The sequence below is a fragment of the Hyperolius riggenbachi genome, chromosome 1, assembly GCF_040937935.1.
Source record: "Hyperolius riggenbachi isolate aHypRig1 chromosome 1, aHypRig1.pri, whole genome shotgun sequence".
Classification (NCBI taxonomy): Eukaryota; Metazoa; Chordata; class Amphibia; order Anura; family Hyperoliidae; genus Hyperolius; species Hyperolius riggenbachi.
The window spans coordinates 326,059,714-326,080,389 of record NC_090646.1 but is presented as its reverse complement, the minus strand read 5'-3'; the positions used below and the strand labels follow the sequence as shown (position 1 = coordinate 326,080,389).

At 43.0% G+C, this 20,676-nt stretch overlaps 1 protein-coding gene across 2 annotated transcripts in view; it reads left to right on the top strand.

Moving 5' to 3' along the window:
• Window positions 1-547: 547 nt before the first annotated feature.
• The window catches only part of TCF3 (transcription factor 3), a 247,204-nt gene continuing 227,075 nt past the window's right edge, over window positions 548-20,676 (top strand). The window contains exon 1 of one of the 2 annotated variants that reach the window (XM_068233869.1): window positions 548-837. The gene's annotated coding sequence lies outside the window, so the exon portion shown is untranslated. The remainder of the gene's footprint in view (window positions 838-20,676) is intronic. The other variant, XM_068233867.1, reaches the window with a different exon arrangement.

The following is a 20,676-nucleotide window of genomic DNA, read 5'->3' as shown; positions in this document are numbered from 1 at the left end:
CATTAAGGCCACAGTAATATCAGTAAATTGACAGCAGTCATAGCAGTAGTTGCTGTCACAGGAGCGTCTTTGCATGTTACAGTGTTTATTTAATTCGAGGGGATTTTAGTTCTTAGAAACCTTCCGCAAGAGGCGGTAGAGAAAATAATCCCTTGGGCTGTGCTTTATGTTTTCTGGTATGACGGGGGTGTAGACTGAGTGGAATGAATGCATGTTGTGTATTCACACGGAAAGCATGCGCGCGTGAGCCACAATTGTAATACTGTATCAATATGTTTTATGTTCGTGTCATATTTTATTACGTGGGTTAGTTGTGTCTTATTTAAAGTGGAAAATGGAACAGTAGGAGTCAGCAGGAGGCTCAGCCTGCTATCGAATGGTGCAGGAGGTATATACACACAGCATAGGTTGTCTCAGTAGTGCGTTTACAGCAGGCAGCCGACTGACTTGGAAATACAGAAAGTGTAATGTGGGGAGGGAGGTGGGGGAAGGGTACGCTTCAGAGATGGGGGAGGTGTGGATTTCTTCCTTTTCCCCTCCCTCCCCCTTTCTCACTCCCTCTCTCGTTACATTGTAGCACTGGAACTAGTTACTGTTGCTGTTTCTCAGACGAGAAGGCAGACATCTGCACCCTACGGGAAGAAACAAAAAGCCTGGAGGGGTGGCCCGGTAGGGACCCCGAAAACGGAATAGCTTCCACTGTGTACTATTGTGTGTGTGTGTGTGTGTGTTTGGATCCCCCCTCCCCCCTTGGAATACTCTCACTGCTTCTTCTGGGGATCTATATTTTTATGGCAAGCTCCATGAAAACCTTCTGGATGTTGACTTTGTAAACAGGTAAATAGATCTTCTTATGAGATTGCTTTGTGTAGAAAAGTATGGCAGCGTGCTTGCACCCGTGACGATAAGTCAGGCCGGTGCCTATTAGTCGTTCTCACTGGCAACATCGTTGGTGAATTGCAGAACACTTACCCGTTTTGTACGGTTTTCTCCCCCTGAGAGCCCAAGGCCGTCCTTACAGGGTGCTTTAGGAGACCTTGTTGTGTTTTTAATGTCTGTACAGTATGAATAATGATTAAAGATTTTGTTGTGTTCACAGCATGCAGAATAGAAAAACAAATGAAAAACATTTGCTGTTCTATAGCTGTTCAAGATAATTTGATATTTTGTTTTCCCCTACATACTATTCTATTTTTTTTTCTTATATTGTTATGAAAGTTGGTTTTGTCATTTATTTGACAAGACATGGAAATGTTATTCGACGAGTAATTAGTAACAGTAAAAGATGAAGCACAAAATATGGGGACAGCTCAAACTTTTCAGTTAAAGTATAAATAAGTTATTAGTGTTCTCTTAATAAATTGATGCTTATTTTTACAGTAAGAGTTGTTTATAATAACTATGATGTAGGCAGTCTTTAAACATGTTTTTGAACTGAGGTTTGTGCCTGCTTGGGGAAGCATGGCAGGGGTGTAATGGTGGATGAGAACCTTTTGTCCATAAGGAATTGGTTCTTCCTGAGTGAGTTTGGCAGGCTCAGTTTATTCATGAAGGGGAGGGATGAGAGGGAGGTGGTGGATGAGGAGTGGAGGGGGTTGTCTTTCTGTGAGCTACAGAAACATCTGCTATGTGTTAAATGGCTAGGAGTGGGACTTTAGAATTCAGCAGAGGAAGAAAAAGAGGAACTTCTGTGAATGATTTTAAAACCTGAGAGCAAAAACAAATGTCAAAGCTTTTACTTTGGGTTCATAGTTTAGAGGATTTGAATTAATGAACCTCAATGTCATTATGTTAATGAGCGATGATGAAATAAATTAATATGTTGTAAAAGTACATTGTGGTCACTAAAGAGTTGTGGTACTATTCCCTATAAAGATGTGCATGTTCAAAGGAGCACTGTAAACAAAATATTGGAGAATGCCTATCCTCTAATTTGGGCCTTGTAAATCCAAAAGCTTGTTTTATGCTCATGTGGAAACAAGGCTTGGACAAAGGCTAGGTTTTTGATTAGATGTACAATATAAAGCAAAGTGTATATATATATATATATATATATATATATATATATATATATATATATATATATATATATATATATATATATATATATATATATATATATATATATATATATATATATATATATATATATATATATTATATTATATTTATGGTTTCAACATCAGTAGCTGTATTCAGTAAGGCAACACACACCACCAACACAATATGCAAGGTGTAATAAACCAGAACAGCTATAGGGGAATTGCAGTCTGGTATAAGGCCCAGTGCACACCAAAAACGTCTAGCAGATCTGCAAAACGCTAAAGGTTTTTAAAGCAGATTTCAGAGCGATTCTAGGCATGTTTAGAGAGGTTTTCTAAACATGCCTAGTGTTTTTTGGAGTGTTTTTGTGTAGCAGATTTCAAATATTGTTACAGTAAAGCTGTTACTTTACAGCTTCTGTAACAAAAACGCCTGAAAAAAACGCTCTGATGTCGTGTTTTTCAGAGCTGTTTTCCACTTTCCTATACTCTAACATTGAGACAGAAACACCTCAGAAATCTAAAAAATGCTGCAGCACCCCAGTTTTTGTTTGTGGAAAAAAAGAGCCGCTCTCATTCAAAACGCTTCAGAACCGCTCTGGTGTGCACCAGCTGTAACGCAATAAAAACTTTCCATACACTCTGCTGCCCATACAGTTGAGAGGTTTATACAAATGTCATTATTTGAAGATAAAAACAATTCTCTACCCAGGCCACAGAACAGCATTGCTGGAATAAACACATTCATTTTTTTTATTTAATCTATGATGAAAAACTAAATTCAGTGGTTATACAGAGCTGCTAAGGTTCTGAAGTTTGCATAATAAATAGCTTTGTACAAGCACAAAGTTTGTGTGCAGTTTTGAGTTGCTCGCCAGAATCAAACTCTGTCCTGTGGGTGACATTGTTGGGCCCCAATGCTTAATAGATGCATCGCTAGGCAACAGCCGATGTCTTTTTTTTTTTGGTCTCAGTGGTGGAGTAATTATGGAGCCAGGCATGGTGGAGGGGATTCCGTGGGTGGGGTAAGGAGGGAAACAATGGAACTAGATACTAGTTGTCACTTAAAGATCTGGCATGACGCATCTTGCTGCAATTTCGATGGACACCTGTACTAACTCTAAATTCTTGGTGTAGATGGCCCAAACAGTCTCTGCTTGCTCAGCCTCATCAACTGCAGTTAGTGTTCAAAGCCCAACTTTCATGACACTGCCCAGATAACTTCTGACGCTACATATACAAAGACTTTTATCTGTCAGGGTTCAGGATCTATCCCTTGGACGACAGTTTTGGGCCTGATGGCGTACAGACATGTCAGACCGACATGTGGTATCATTAGGTGACATTGGGCAGCCGCTGTATAACACACTACATGCAGAAGATGATGTTTATCTGCCGCTCTGGCAATGTATGCTTCAGAACAAAATGAGACATGGTGGTCTAACCCTTTCAGTTAAAGTGCATTCATGCACAGAGCTTGTTGCCTCCAGGGATCGAATGTTGATGCCACAGGTGACAGTTTGAGGCCAAGTGCTGTAAAGAGGTATGCGAAGGCCACAGCCTCACAACACTTTTATTGTTTTGATGGGGGGGGGGGGGGGAGAAGTGATGGCAGCAAGGAGCATAATAGAGCAGTTTCCTGCTAGTGATATAAGGAGGGGAACATCCCTCCCCCATATAAGAGTAGTCAAAAACCTGTCAAAAGTTTTTTTTACTTAGTACTGTGAGTGACAGCAACATAGAAATGTTAGCATTGATACTTACCTCAGTAGAAGGGAACCTCTGCATAATCTAGAGGCTTTCCACATCCCCCACAACCTTGCCATTGGAGCACTGGGACCCTCTGAAGATATACAAACAAGCTTTTGTCGATAAGGTTTGCGAGGGTGTGCTCCCATCTGTGTTACGAGCTGGTGCATGGTCGGCCTGCACAGTAAAACGCAGTTACTCGTGCATGACTTTTCTCTCCATGCTACTGCGCAGGTGCGGGACATAAGGAGGCACATAAGAACAGGAAAAGGCACAAAGGGGACACAGGGGTACAGGAGGTTGAACAGGAGGACTGGAGATGGGCAGTAGTGGAATACCTTCTGACTTACAAATGGATTCAGGCTTAAAACCATAAAAATCAAATTTCAACATCAACTGGTCTGAGTGTATTAAGTGATAAAGATGCTAATCTTGCATTCAAAACGTTCAAAAATGTTTCTGCCGTTTATGGTTCGGAGTCATCACATACCTTAGGAGCACTGGCCCTTTTAATAGCCATTGCCATTCAGTTGCATGCTTGGTGGTGTTTTTATCTATAATATATTCCTCCTCTTCCCTTTATTTCCCTGCCTAGCTGAAACATGATCCTCTGCTCACTTGTGTTTACAAGCAAGGCTGAGGTGATTGGAGGAGAAAAAAAGGTTAAGGGAAGAAATTACATCAGTATTTAGCCTCAAACTGTGGGCAAAAGACATGGTTCCCTCCAGGAACAGAATTCTCTTCATTTACTATATAAAATTCACTGAAATCAAAACGTGGACAGTACAATACATGTTATGTAAGTAGATCAAGTATTTCTCTACTTATATTTTTTTCCCTGGCATAGTACGGGAAAGCCTCCTGCTTTAACACAACCCCAAAGTCCCTATCTTATGTGTTAACCAGCGTCATCGATGGGCCAGCACTGTACAGACATTAAGTCAGCTGTTTAGCCGAGGACGCATTCTGTTGCTGTGCTGGGGGGCAAAGGGAGTGACGTCACGTGGTGAGTGTGGGAGCAGCGGCACAAAGGAATCTGATTTGCTTGGCAAAGTTGATCCGCCTAGTGGATCGGTTTCAGGGTGGTGGTCGGGGGCTACTGTACACTCAACACTATGCTTGTTGTAGAACTATATAAAACGTATCTTTTAATAAACATTTTAAAATTTCAGGTATTGCCTATGTGGTTTACTTAACTTGTGACATTGGAGGTAAAAATTTGTCAGAATACCCTACTAGGATTGATATAGCCTCAGTATAAGCAGGATGTCTACCCCTTTAAATCACATAAAAATGAATGCATATTCAAACACAACACCACCTTCCACTTAGCCTGACATGTTTTACACCCATAACTACTGGAAACTTCATCAGAGGACAATCACAGTGCAGCAGTGCAAAACATACAGTTGAAATACGTACGTACATACATACATAATCATTTTTATCAATGTAGCATAGCCTCACGGCCATATGTACAAGCCAAGGCTTGTATATATGGCCGTGAGACAATGCTACATTGATAAAAATTATAATATGAATGTATTTTAACTGTATGTTTTGCACTACTGCACTGTAATTGTCCTTTGAAACTTCCAGTAGTTATGGGAATGAAGCATGTCAGGCTAGGTGGGGTGTGGTGTTGTGTATGAATATGCATTCATTTTTATGTGATTTAAAGGGGTAGACATACTGCTAATACTGAGGCTATATCAATCCTAATTCTGACATATTTTTACCTCCTATGTCAAGTTAAAGAGACAGTGAATCGGAAAAAAAAAATATGATATAGTGAATTGGTTGTGTACTATGAATAATTACTAGAAGATTAGCAACAAAGAAAATATTCTCATACTTTTATTTTCAGGTATATAGTGTTTTTTCTAACATTGCATCATTCTATAATATGTGCAGATTACACAACACTCAGCATTCAAAATGAGTCTTTCAGAGCAGTCTGTGAAGCAATGACCTCTCCTCTAGCAGAGGACAAGTAAACAGTCCAGGAACAGTTGAGATAATAAGTCAGATAACAGCCCTCTCCACGACTAAAGGTAGCCATACACTGGTCGATTTGCCATTAGATCGACCAGCTGACAGATCCCTATCTGATCGAATCTGATCAGAGAGGGATCGTATGGCTGCCTTTACTGCAAACAGATTGTGAATCGATTTCAGCCTGAAACCGATCACAATCTGTTGAGCTACTCCTGCCGCCTGTCTCCCCCCGTATACATTACCTGATGCTGGCTCCCGGGCATCTTCTCCGCGCTGCACGGCTCTGTTCCGGCTCCATCCCGGCGCTTCCTGTGTCACTCCGTGACCAGGAAGTTCAAATAGAGCGCCCTCTATTTGAACCTCCTGGTCACGGAGTGACACAGGAAGCGCCGGGATGGAGCCGGAACAGAGCCGTGCAGCGCGGAGAAGATGCCCGGGAGCCAGCTTCAGGTAATGTATACCTGATCGGATCGGCCGCCGCTAGCGACGCGCTCCCTACCCGCGGGCGATCGAGGGTAATTTCCCGCACGGCGCGATCGACGGACCGATCCGATTTCGGGAGGAAATCGGATCGGCGGGTGCGTTTACCGCGAACGATTGGCAGCAGATTTGATCCCAGGATCAAATCTGCTGTCGAAACGGCCGCGAATCGGGCCAGTGTATGGCCACCTTAACTTATGCTACGTACACACATGCGACAACGATCGTTCGTTGTTAACGACGAACGATCTTTTAATTGACGAAAGAACGACCGAAGTAAAGTTAGTTGTAAAAAGTGTGTAACGATCACATCGTTAGAACGAACGTTACACCATGTAAAAGCACTTATTGCGCCTGCGCATAAAATTGTAAAGTTCCTTGGAGAAAAAGTGAAATGCGCATGTCCAGCCTGGTACGAACGATCGTTTCCAACGATGTACCACTTTTGCTAACGATCGTCGGTGGTAAAAATCCGCCAAGACAGAACTTTGTTTTGTAGCGATTTGCCTCGTTCGTCGTTTGCCTTAATAGTCGTTGGTTCGTTTTTTGTAACGATCGTCGTTGGTAAAGATCGGGGAACGATCGTTACAAACGACTATAGTCGCATGTGTGTACGCACCTTTAGTCGTAGAGCTTAATGGCTTGTTTGCATAGAGATAACTGGAGTTTCTCAACTCTTCCTGTACTGGAAACAATTACACTGATGTATTTGATCTTAATGTTTTATTTCTTAGCTGTGCTACACATACAAATCATAATATCATAATTTTTTTTTTTCGCTTCAGTGTCTTTTTAAGTAAACCACATAGGAAATACAAGCCCTAACTGAAGTTGTAAAATATTTACTAAAAGTTAAGTTTTATATAGTTCTATAGCTCTCTACAACAAGCATAAATAGTGTTTTTTTTGTATGTTTTCAGGATAGTGTTTAGTGCTACTGTACACACGCCAGATTATTGGCCACTAACGACCGCCTCAACTGACTTTAATCAAGCATGTGTACGGGGCTTTAATCTACTCATGTACTGTATCTATGCTTCTCACCATTGTCAGTTTATACTCTCTACAGTGCTACAGAAGTTATACTATAAAAATATAGCGTCAATTATATATTTTCTGACAGCATATTTGATTGATTTAATTTTTTCGGGCACTTCATTGATTGAAAGTGTGATTCGAAACACTGGAAAAACTCTTTAGTGAGTAGGCGGGGGACTGATGTTCCATATCATTGTACTTAGTTGAACAAACTTTAGAGAACACCTGAAGTGAAATTGAAAAGCAAATCATGTTACGTACTTCTTCATACATACGTACATATCTTAAACGTATAGTATAATTATGTATTAAGGTACCCATACACTTACACGATTTCCTGCTGCCGATAGACAGATGATTCAATCACTGTGATCAAATCTGCTGTGAAATCGATGCGCAAATGCTGACCGATCTGTCCGCTCTTAAATTTTCACTCGAACGCTGGCGGGTCGGTAGTGCGTCGATAGCGGCGTTTGAATGTCTGACGACCGACTCTAGCGGCAATACATTACCTGTTCCGTCGGCGCGTGCCCGCTGTCCCTTCGCCGCATTGGGCTCCGGCTGGCTTCACTTACTTCCTGTTGGGGGAAGTTTTTAAACAGTAGAGCGCCCTCTACTGTTTAAACTTCCCCGACAGGAAGTAAAGTGAAGCCAAAGCCCAGAGCGGAGAAGAGACAGCGGAGACCAGGGGGACTCGTGCCGGCCTGATCAGGTAATGTATGCAGGAGGCGGCGGAAGCGGCATCTCCACAGATTGTGAATTGGTTTCATAGTGAAATCGATTCAAAATCTGTTTGCAGTGTAGGCAGCCAATAGATCCCTCTTTGATCAGATTCGATCACAGAGGGATCTGTCAGGTGGTCGATCTGGTGGCAATCGACCAGTGTATGGCTACCTTAAGTGTGAGTTCACACTATGGGCTCTATTCACAAAACTTCTCACACATGAGTTATTTATCACCTAATTGATAAAAATAACCTTTCAGCACATTTACAAGCAAAATAATCACTCAAAGTAAGTTGTCTCTGATTAACCTCATTTCAATCTTACTTTTCTTACCTTAATTATATTGTATTTTTGCTCTTTGGAAGCTTAAAGGACACCCGAGGTGAAAATGAATGAAATAAACAATTTATTAAATTAAAAAAGTATCTATCCTTCTCCTTAAAATTACTTTTTAAGATATTCCACAGTTTTTTTTTGTTTTATATTTAAATCTACTTTTTAAGTTTTTACTGTTTTATTGTTTTTGCTCAGTGACACATTCATTGAAGTATGCCAGAGCTAAAATCTATGTACTATTGACCCATTTTATCCCTTTCCTGCTCTCAGAAGCCATTTTCTTCTAGGAAAGTGCTTTATAGTTGTAATTTCTTGTTAGTGAGGGTCACACTAGTCTGACCCAGTCCTGACTCAGACAAGGACTGCCACTTACATACCTGATGTGTAACTCTTTCAGGCAGAGGAAGAAAAAAAAGAACACAGCATAGTTATTTGTGTGCTAGGCACTGTACATACACATGTCTATCTCATCATGTCACCTCGTGTATCCTTTAAAAATGTAATATAAAAGGTGAAAACTGGTGAAAAAACGTTTTGAATCATGCCCTATGCTCTTTGCATTGAGCCTTATTGCAGTTGCTGCGATCTCACCCTTTTGTGTCTTGGAATTTGTTATTCATTTCATAGCTCACTCTGTTATACATTTTATTCGTGTTACATTTGTCGTAATCACCAGTTCTGTATATTACCAGTGTCCATGTTTGATGTATATTTTTGTCTGTATGTATGTAGCCCTTGTTTGTTTTCTTACTTTGTACAGTGCCACAAAATGTAAGTGCTTTTTAAATAATAATAATAATAATAATTAGGCACATATTTGCATAATATGCTTAGTCTTAATGTTGCTCATTATCTTCAGAGTTCTTCCTGTTCACGTCCTTTTAATATTTGACTGGCCCGTCACTTATAACCTGTCCAGTAACCACCCGTGTCTTTTTACAAGCGAATTCAAGAACAGCATACGTGCACAAGCGCTTTCTTTCACTGGGCATACGCTGCTCAGAAATTGTGCATACTCAGTTGAGATGAGAATAGCTTGTCTGGTTAATTGCCAGGATGCTGAGGGAAAACCCACTTCTCAAACAGGGAATGGAAGTGACCCTAAATAAAGTGAGCAGGTGGAAAATGTTCTTGAGTAAATACTCTTGCTCCCCAGAGTTTGTCTTTAACATGTACCCAATGTGAACCTCAGTTCACACACTTACCTTAGAAGAGGGAAGCCTCTGAATACTGTAGAGGCTTCCTTTGCTGTCCTCTGGTCCACTGTTGCTGAGAACAAACACCCCAAAGAAACCCGACAAGAGCTTTTGGAGTTCAAGCTTGTGACTGCACTTTTGTTCTTCAAGCACGAGTGCGGCCATACTGCACCTGTGTGAGTACAGCCTAACCTGCTCAGTAAGCCAGAGCCGCTCATGTACGAGTGACTCTGTGCTACTGCGCAGGCGCAGCTGTGCTCATGCAGTTGCAGCGTGATCACGCTCGTGCAGGAAGAGCAACACAGTCGCGAGGTGCAGGAGGATCCCGTGCAGCGTCGGATGTCCCAAGAATGGTGTCCTCCAAAGGCTCCTCTCTTCTTAGGTAATTATGAGATTTTTCTGTTTCAAAGTTTTTATTGAAAATTTTACATACACGTCGGATGACAGGAAGGAAGGAAGGAAAAGCTCATATAATACAAAACTTTGTACATAGGGTGATCATGGTTAACAAAATAATCATATAACATGAAAGTACCAAGGTCTTCTAGTCTTAAATTGCCCAGAGTACATATACAGATAGGGGGGGACAGACTATACAAAGGGTAACAGGGGAGGGTTCGGTCTAGGCCAACAAGCCCAATGGGGGTCGGGGAGGAGGTGTGGGGAAATTGCGATGGCGAAGAAGTAAATGTACCTCAGAGGATTATACCAACAATCTGAGGTATGCCATGGTAATGGGAGGGCATAGGATCCGACCTGGGGGGGAAGGGGGGAGGGGGAGAAGGCCGGTGTAGGGGGAGGCTTAGGGGGTCAGCTCAAGCAGTGAGCGAGACCCCTGTTATTCAGAGGTAATGCGAACTAGGGGTAGGAATGTGGCAGAGAAAAAGAGAGATAGAAGAAGGGAGCAAAGGAAGAGAAGAGAAGAAAAAAGACAAGAAAGAAAGAAGAAGGGGTCCATCTCATAGCCTGGTTATCAGTGTTTTCTCCATGTTTGGGTGTTCTGATTGGATCCAAGGTTCCCATATTTTCTCGAAGGATTTACGGGTGTCCCGAAGAATACTTGTGAGTTTTTCGTTAACCATATAGGAGTTCATTCTGGCCTTAACTTCCTCAAAGCTAACCGAAGGTTTCTTCCAGTTATTTGCTATGGTCATTGTAGCCGCCGAGAAGACTAAGGAAGCTAATTTGTTTTGTTTGGCAGTCAATATCTCTATTTTTGCATGTAATAGGGCTTGCCAAGGATTCTTAGGGATTATCTTATGAAATAAGGTAGACAACAGCTTAAAGACACGGCTCCAAAATCTAATGAGGCGAGGGCAGGACCACCAAATGTGCATCATATCCCCTATCACTCTACATCCCCGAAAACAGAAAGGATTGGCTGAGGGGAATACCTTGGCAATTCTAGCTGGTAATTATGAGATTTTTGACCTTAAGTTTCCCTCGGGTTCACTTTAAGGTTTTATATAAGTTTTACCCATGCTTAACTTATTTCTGAAATCTACATAGATTTAGTATGCTGTGTTGTTTAGGAATCGATCACTATCAAATCATTTTCTGATTGGCTTGTCATGTCAGGCTGCAGTAAACCATGTAAGGGCTGGTGCCCACTACAAGAGGTTTTTAAACACTTAAAGGGAACCTTAACTGTAAAAAAAAAAAAAAAAAAAGTTTTACTTACCTGGGGCATCTACCAGCCCCCTGCAGCCATCCTGTGCCCTCGCAGTCACTCATGGCTCCTCTGGTCCCCCGCTGCCAGCTAGTTTAGTTTTTGCCGACTGGGAGTCGGTCGGCCGCCATGCGTAGGTTTTCACGCATCCCTGCTGGTGCAGGAAGCTATTGCAGACATCAACAAGTACATTTTTACGCGTTACGGGTGTAATGCATACAATTTTACGCATTAGAACCGTAACGCGTAAAAATGTACTTGTTGATGTCTGCAATAGCATCAGGAATGCGTAAAAACGTACGCATGGCGGCCGGCCGACTCCTAGTCGGCAAAAACGAAACTAGCTGGCAGCGGGGGACCAGAGGAGCCATGAGTGACTGCTAGGGCACAGGATGGCTGCAGGGGGCTGGTAGATGTCCCAGGTAAGTAAAACTCAATTTTATTTTTTTTATACAGTTAAGGTTCCCTATAAACGATTTTAAAAACTCTAGCTAATGTAATGTTATGGGTGATTTTTACAAAATCACATCGCTCCAGTGTGTACACATATAGGATAACATTAGCAAGAACTTTTAAAATCACAAAGTGCTTAGCAAAGCTCTTGTAGTGTGCACCAGCCCTAAGACCAGTTAAGGTGTTAAGGCCCATACACACGTCGGATTTCCGCGAACGACGGGTCGTTTGAACGACGACCCATCCGCGGAAATCCAACGTGTTTATGGGCCTTTACTGTCAGGCATAAAATCAAAAATAAATTCTTTATTTTTATCTGGTAATCAAGTAATAAGGATGCTAACCAGGCAATCCAAAAGTTAAAAAGCACTATTACTTTTCTTGTTGATAAATGATCATTCCCCAGTTTGCCTGATCCTTATTGGGTACATTGCCACACAAAGGAAGTTGCAGGGGGTGCTGGGTTGTCTTTCTTTTTGCTTCTTTGCTTTTTTCTCACACCTAACTAATGCAGCCTGATTGGCTGAAGCCTCTCCCCCCCCCCCCCCCCCTGTTTTCCTCTCCCTCTCCTCTGTTCCTCTCTGGCCAATATTTCTCATGAGACAATGCACTTTCTGTTGCAGAGCTGGGTGGGAGTGCCTGAAGACTGGGAGGTGGACTGGAACTGCATACACAATCAGGCAGAGGAGAGTAATGCTAGGTACACACCATACAATTTTATGGAAGATTTACCTGCCAGATCGGTTATGTCCAACATGTCCGATCTGAATTTCGATTGATTTTTCAATTTTCCTGTCGTTTTTTTATTTTATCGTTTAATCAAACGATTTTCATGGAACTGAAAGAAAAACGACCAAAAGAAAAAAAAAAAGAAAATCTATTGAAATTCAGATCGGACATATTGGAAATAATCAATCTGGCTGGTAAATCTGCCAGAAAATTGTATGGTGTGTATCTAGCATAAGGGAGGAAATGACATCAGGATTGGCTTCAAGATAGACTCAGTTATAATGGAGAATCCTAAGAAGGATTTTCTCTTTTTTTTTCCTATAGAAAAATCACTAAAATCAAAATGTGGACAGTGCAATACATATGTTATGTAAGTAGAGCAAGTATTTATCTGCTTATATATGTTTTTTTTTCTGAGATAGTATGGCTGAAAGCTCCTCTTTAAAGGGCTGGTGCAGACAGACTGTAAAAGCAGTGTTTTTTTTGGCTGTGACAAAAGTATTGCCAGTCTATTTAAATGAATGGAAACCTTTTTTTAAATGATGGGGATAGCTTTTTGCATAAATGCCACTGTAGATCTCGTCTGCATTCCAGCAGTTACATGTCCCCCCAGGGGATCAAAATGTTGAACAGCGTTTAGCATTAGGTAAGCGATCCACCACCAGCTGAAGCCCAACTAAACCAGCCCTAGTACACACGCTAGATGGTTCTCAGCTGTTGTGGATGGTTTAAAGTAAACCCAAGGTGGACTTAAAAAAAAAAAAAATTATGCTACCTGATCTGGGGAGCTGGGCGGATCAGGTAGCCTCCAAAACTGCCGCTCCTGTGGCCCGCACTGCCCCGCTTTCGTGACCTCTGGGTCACGGCGCTGGAAGGAAAGAGTCTCTCTCACAGCAGTATGCAGGGAGGTGGGGTCAGGGAGAGAGCGCTGCCCAATGATAGCTCTGGAAAGCCTGCAGAAATGCCCTAGGGGGCCGTTTTAACCACTTAACCCTCCTGGCAGTACACAGTTTCTGAGGCTGCGTCCGTGGGAGGGATTTTTTTAATTAAATTTGTTGTATCCGTTGTAGCTAGCACTAGGCTAGCTACCATTGTTCCCCAAGTCCCCCCGCACCCTTCTGATCCCCCCGATCGCTGCCGCTATACTTTACCTAGCCGCGATCCCGCGAGAGCCGCAGCCTCCCCAATGTGCTTCAGTTGTCGCTATGACGATGATCGGACATGACGTCTAACATCATCGATGTCATGCGCAATCCCGATAATCCCTATAGCGAAGGGATCCCTGGGGGTACGTATAATGGGGGCGATCAGGGGGATCGGTAGAGAGCGGAGGGACTTGGGGGGGCAATGGTAGCTAGCGAACTGCTAGCTACAGCGGATAAAACAATTTTTAAACCCTCCCGGGGCAGAGAAATCCTCTGCGGCTGCTTCTACCCCGACCTACACGTTGGGTCGGGGTTACACATCGCCGCTATAGGGAGCCGCGCTCTTTCCTGCACTCTGCATCGTCACAGCAGCAGCGCCGGGCGCGCTGCTGTGATACACTCTGTGTTCAGAAGGGGAACGCGGATTAGGAAGCGGCCGCTGCCTCAGCAGGTAATAGCAGCGGCGGCCACGGAGGGAGCGGGGGGAGCACTACCTACCTATGCTGGGCACTATACTGGCTAAACTGGGCACTATACTGGCTAAATTGGGCACTATACTAGCTAAACGGCACTATACTGGCTAAACTGGGCACTATACTAGCTAAACTGGGCACTATACTGGCTAAACTGGGCACTATACTAGCTAAACTGGGCACTATACTGGCTAAACTGGGCACTATACTGGCTAAACTGGGCACTATACTGGCTAAACTGGGCACTATACTGGCTAAACTGTGCACTATACTAGCTAAACTGTGCACTATACTAGCTAAACTGTGCACTATACTAGCTAAACTGTGCACTATACTAGCTAAACTGTGCACTATACTAGCTAAACTGTGCACTATACTAGCTAAACTGTGCACTATACTAGCTAAACTGTGCACTATACTAGCTAAACTGTGCACTATACTAGCTAAACTGGGCACTATACTAGCTAAACTGGGCACTATACTAGCTAAACTGGGCACTATACTAGCTAAACTGGGCACTATACTAGCTAAACTGGGCACTATACTAGCTAAACTGGGCACTATACTAGCTAAACTGGGCACTATACTAGCTAAACTGGGCACTATACTAGCCATACTGGGGCACTATACTAGCCATACTGGGGCACTATACTAGCTAAACTGGGCACTATACTAGCTATACTGGGGCACTATACTAGCCATACTGGGGCACTATACTAGCCATACTGGGGCACTATACTAGCTAAACTGGGCACTATACTAGCTAAACTGAGGCACTACCTACCCATACTGGGCGCTATACTGGGCACTATACTGGCTATACTGGGCACTTTACTAGCTATACTGGGCACTATACTAGCTATACTGGACACTACCTACCTATACTGGGCACTATACTAGCTATACTGGGACACACTGGGGGGCTGCACCAATCCAGCATTTCCTACCCCCGGCTTATATGGGGGTCAATCATTTTTCCCTGGTTTTTCAGGGAAAAGTTGGGGGGTCGGCTTATATGCGGGTCAGCTTATATGCGAGTATATACGGTAAGTTAAAATATGTAGTAAATAAAGATTCTAAAAACAATTTAGAAAAAAATTTATTATTTGAACTTCCAAAAATCATGCTTAGTCTATGAACTTTTCTGTTTTTTTAGATGTTTTTTCCTCTTATCTACAAATTAACTGTTTAGCACCTAAAAGGGGAAAAAGTAGGCAACAAGGCATATCTAACTTATTTTGGGCTTGCTAGAAGCTTAAACAATGAATGGATTCCCTCCAGAACACCTCTATCCACAACAATTAAATAGAACCTGAAGTGAGGAAACTCCCTTCAGGTCTGATACAGACCTATGTAGAGGGAAGTCTCTGGATACCATAAGGCCTTCCTGGTCCTTGGTCCATTCTGTTGTTCCTGCACTAGGTCAAATAGCTCTTCAACACATCTTGGACAGCTGTTAGAAATGCTTGTGTCCCTGAGTAGTTCAGAAGACAACCACATCCGTATTGCGCATGCACGAGACTGGGCTGGTTCATGTGAAGTATGTATGCGCTTGTCTTCGGAACTTGTATCCTTGAGTAGTTACAGAGGCTGCCCAAGGAGTGCCAAAGACCCAGTCAAGTGCATACATTCAACCTGGGATGGTGCAAGAACCATAGGACAGATTGAGGACTGAGGAGGCCCTATGGTATCAAGAGCCTTCCCTGTACTTATGTATTGATTCAGGGTTGCTTTAAAGGGGGGGGGGCCTAATTAATATTCTGTAAAAGTATCATGCTGAATATGCTGCATATCCTTTTTTTTTATTGGCAAGTGTTCATATATCCTCCTTTTTGACTCCCAAAGATTTTTTTTTTCTTGCCACCTCTCCGTCCTCTAAATTGATCTGGCTGTGCACGCTCCCACCCAGAGTACCCTTCCACCACGCTCCTCTCCAGGTGTATTCCACTCTTAGTTCATGAAATTCCCATCATCCAGTAATATAATCCATGGGGCTGAAGTACCTCCAAGCTGTTTAAGGTCTAATCTGGTGCTGTGCTTACTGCTCTTCATGACACATGAAACGCATCGCAATTCCTCACAATCTGTCACTTGATAGACCTCCCCAGTATAGTGGATGGAAAATCATGGCTTAAAGCAGGCTTGATTTTGAGTTGTGCAAGTGCCATACACCCTTTCAGCAGATGCCAGGTGTTGCAGCAACACAGTGGACCACCTCCAGAAGAAAGTTTCATTGTGAAAATAAGTTAACCCGGGTAGCACATAACACAGTGGCTTCCAGCAGGTGGGCTTTGTGGTAAAACAGTGTGCTCATTTGTCTGTCAGCTGTTCATATGTTAGATCAGCCATTCTCAACCGGGAGAACCCTTCAGGGGTTCCGTGTCATTTTGCCACTTCCGCGGGACAACATAGTCCCGCTGCTGTCTTTTTGCAGCAGCAGAAGGATTCCTTCATGCTGGTGCGGGTGATGCGGCGGATGGATCTGTAAAGAAGCCGCATCACCCGAAGCCAGCTCTATAGTTCCGGCACGCGCGGGAGTTCAAGAAGAATCCCAGCTTCAAGGAGGAGGAAAGGACATCAGATGGTAAGTATGGGGGGAGGATTTTCTCTGCACTGATGGCAAAGCAGCCACATTAAAGGGGACAAAGCAGCACACAAATGGGGGACAAAGCAGCCACAGAGAGGGGGAACAGAACAGCTACAGAAACGGGGGACAAAGCAGCAACAGAAACGGGGGACAAAGCAGCAACAGAAACGGGGGACAAAGCAGCCACAGCAATGGGGGACAAAGCAGCTACAGCAATGGGGGACAAAGCAGCACACTAACAAAGCAGCAACAGAAATGGGGGACAAAGCAGCCACAACAATCGGGGGGGGGGGGGGGGGCAAAGCAGCACGCTAACAGACAAAGCAGCAACAGAAACGGGGGACAAAGCAGCCACAACAATGGGGGACAAAGCAACCACAGAAACAGACAAAACAGCCACAGCAATGAAGGACAAATCAGCACACAGACATACCAGCCACAGAAAGGGTGGGCAAAGCAGTCCCTCAAACAAGGGAGACATGGGAACCAAACGGGGGACCAAGCAGCTACAGAAATGGGGGCCACACTTGTTAATAAGGGCACATGGGAGCTAACAAGTGGGATAAAGGGGGCCAACCCTGTTAAGGGAGACATAGCGTGCCACACTAATAAAGAGGGCACAGGTGCCATACTATAGAGAGGACAAGGGTCCAATTTTAATATAGGGAAATGTGTGTGTGTGTGTAAAATAAATATATATATATATATATATATATATATATATATATATATATATATATATATATATATATAATATATATTCCGAAGGGTTCCTCGGGTCAAAAAAGGTTGAGAAAGGCTGTGTTAGATGAATGATGAATCATGTTGAATTATCATCTCAGCCAAAAATTGTCAAGCATGTGTACAAGGCTTTACTTTGGTTATACAGAGGTAAGAAAGGGCACACTGGAGGATAAAAAGAGCTAGTCCTATTCTCTAAAGCTGAATTGTCACCTAATGATGGATTGGGAAGTCTCACAGTGGCATTTTCCTGCCCAGGGGAACATGCGATGGCACACGACGGGCGCAAACAAAAGTTCAAACAATCGAAAAACTTTGTGCGGGAGTCATCGAGGATATTAAAGATTATCGTTATCGACGCACGTCACAAAGCTTTGTTTGCCCAATGGTGCAGTACGTCAAGATAATCAGGTAATTGTAGAAAGTAAAAATCTATTCACAAAGGTGGGTTCCAGGGGGCAACCGACCGCAGAAAGCGGGTGGAGACAATAAACCCAACTTCACTCGGGGAGGTCACAAAGGACCTGGATGCGGTCTCCTTGCGAAAAGAAAGGGGACAGATGTCCACTGTGGTGTACACCACGTGTGGTCTGTCTCCACCCCTCAAACGGGGACCGTGTGGGGGTACAAGTGCACTAGACGATTGTAAAGAGGCGGTTGATAAAAGCATCTAAAAGCAGTTTAAAAGTGACAGTGTTGAGGTAGCTTACCTCAATGACGGCAAATCTTTGTGAAAACAAAAGATGAATTTGTACAAAGATTTGTCGTCATTGAGGTAAGCTACCTCAACACTTTGTCACTTTTAAACTGCTTTTAGATGCTTTTATCAACCAACAGGGCACCTCTTTACAATAGTCTAGTCCAGTACAGGAAGAGTTAAGAAACTGAAGTTGTTATTTCTATGCAAAAAAGCCATTAACCTGCGGCCGCGGGAACGTTTTTTACAGTTTTTTTTTTTTTAAATTATCATGTAGCTAATCTAGCGTTAGCTACATGATTCCCCCCTCCCTGCGGCGTCCCTCCCACCCCTCCGATCGCCGCCGGCGCAATGGCCCTTCCGGAAATCCTGTTCTGAACGTGATTTCCAGGAGGGCTTCCCCCGTCGCCATGGTTACGACCGTCGTGATGTCATGATGTCACAGGGAGTCCCGATCCACCCCTCAGCGCTGCCTGGCACTGATTGGCCAGGCAGTGCACGGGTTCTGGGGGGGGGGGGGAGGCTGCATCGCGGCGGATCTGCGGCGGGCGGCGGCGATCAGGCACAACAAAAATAAATGATTCAAATCGGCCCAGCGGGACCTGAGCGGCGACCTCCGCGTCTCTGGACGAGCCTAGCTCGTCCAGAACGCCAGGGAGGTTAAGCTCTAAGACTTTCAAAGTCGTGGAGAGGGCTGTCTTCTGAAGTTCATTATCTCAACTGTCAGGGCCCGTTTCCACTAGCGCAGAAACCGGGCCAAATCCGCAGAGTTTCCCCGCAGGCAAATCGGTCGGGGGAAACTCTGCCATAGGAAATAATGGCACCGCCGGCCGAATCGCTTCCCCTAGCGATTTGCCAGGCATTGCCCTCAACTTTCGCGCGGGAGGCAGCGAATCCCATAGCCGTGCATGGCACGGCTTCTGGGATTTGTCTGCGTACCCTCAAACCCGGAAGTGCCGCCACGTGTCTCGCAGCCGTGTGCAGTGGCTAGTGGAAACAGGCCCTCGGTGAAGAATTTTCTTTTTCTCTGCCAGAGGACAGGTCAATAGTTCACAAGACTGCTCTGAAAAAATCATTTAGAACGCTGAGTAGTGTGTAAACTGCAAATATTAAAGAGACTCTGTAACAAATTGTTTATCTTTATTTCTTCTATGCTATAAGTTCCTATGCCTTTTCTAATGTGGTCTGGCTTACTGCAGCTTTTCCTAATTGCACAGTAGCTGTGTTATCTCTGTTATATGATCTAATCTTCTCTCTATAGTCGGCACAGTCAGGCTGAGGCAGTCAGACTGGAATGTGCAGGGCTGCTTGTGATTAGCTAGAAGCTGTACACACCCCCTGCAGGCTCTGTGTGACTAACACACTCTGCTTAGCTGAGCCTATTAGAAGCTGGTTAGTTTGTTTGTAAACACTGCCTAAAACTGGCAATTACAAGCCAGGTTTGCAGCAGAGAATGGCAGAAACAGCACAGAGGGGACCAGGAGCACATAATGAATAGAATGGTATGCTTTTTATTGTAAGAATTTCAGAGTACAGATTCTCTTTAAATAATGATGCAATGTTATAAAACACTATATAACTGAAAATAAAAATAGAATATTTTCTTTGCTACTTATCTTCTAGTAATTATCCGTACTACACAACTAATTCATTATATCGTGTATTTTTTTTCGCTTCAGTGTCTCTTTAAATTGACGCACTCAAGCCAAGTTTGTGTACATCCGAGATCAATGTGCAGTTAAATTTAAAGGGATCTGAGCAGACTTTCTCTTTTTTTTTTTTTTTTTTTTTTTTCTTTTTAAACAAAACTAGTTTATTGAAAGTATACAACTAAAGGTATTTACATAAACCTGTACAGTTGGTTACCATCATACATTCTTAGTTACAGTAACATTGGCTAGTCATGTTGCATTGCACATTCAGATGCAGAGATTAAATGGTTCAAGAGCATTTAACATGAATATCATAAAAGTCTAATCGTAGGGTTGAATCAAACATCAACAGCTATACAGGGAGTGCAGAATTATTAGGCAAGTTGTATTTTTGAGGAATAATTTTATTATTGAACAACAACCATGTTCTCAATGAACCCAAAAAACTCATTAATATCAAAGCTGAATATTTTTGAAAGTAGTTTTTAGTTTTTTAGTTTTGGCTATTTTAGGGGGATATCTGTGTGTGCAGGTGACTATTACTGTGCATAATTATTAGGCAACTTAACAAAAAACACCCATTTCAATTATTTATTTTTACCAGTGAAACCAATATTAGGCCTCTTGCACACTGCAAGTGATTCCGATTCATATTCCGCTTTTTAATCAGTTTTTACATCCGATTCAGATTCCGATTTGCAGTTTGCTCCCTGCACACTGCAAATCTGAATCTGAATCGGATGTAAAAACTGATTAAAAAGCGGAATGTGAATCGGAATCACTTGCAGTATGCAAGAGGCATAACATCTCAACATTCACAAATATACATTTCTGACATTCAAAAACAAAACAAATCAGTGACCAATATAGCCATCTTTCTTTGCAAGGACACTCAAAAGCCTGCCATCCATGGATTCTGTCAGTGTTTTGATCTGTTCACCATCAACATTGTGTGCAGCAGCAACC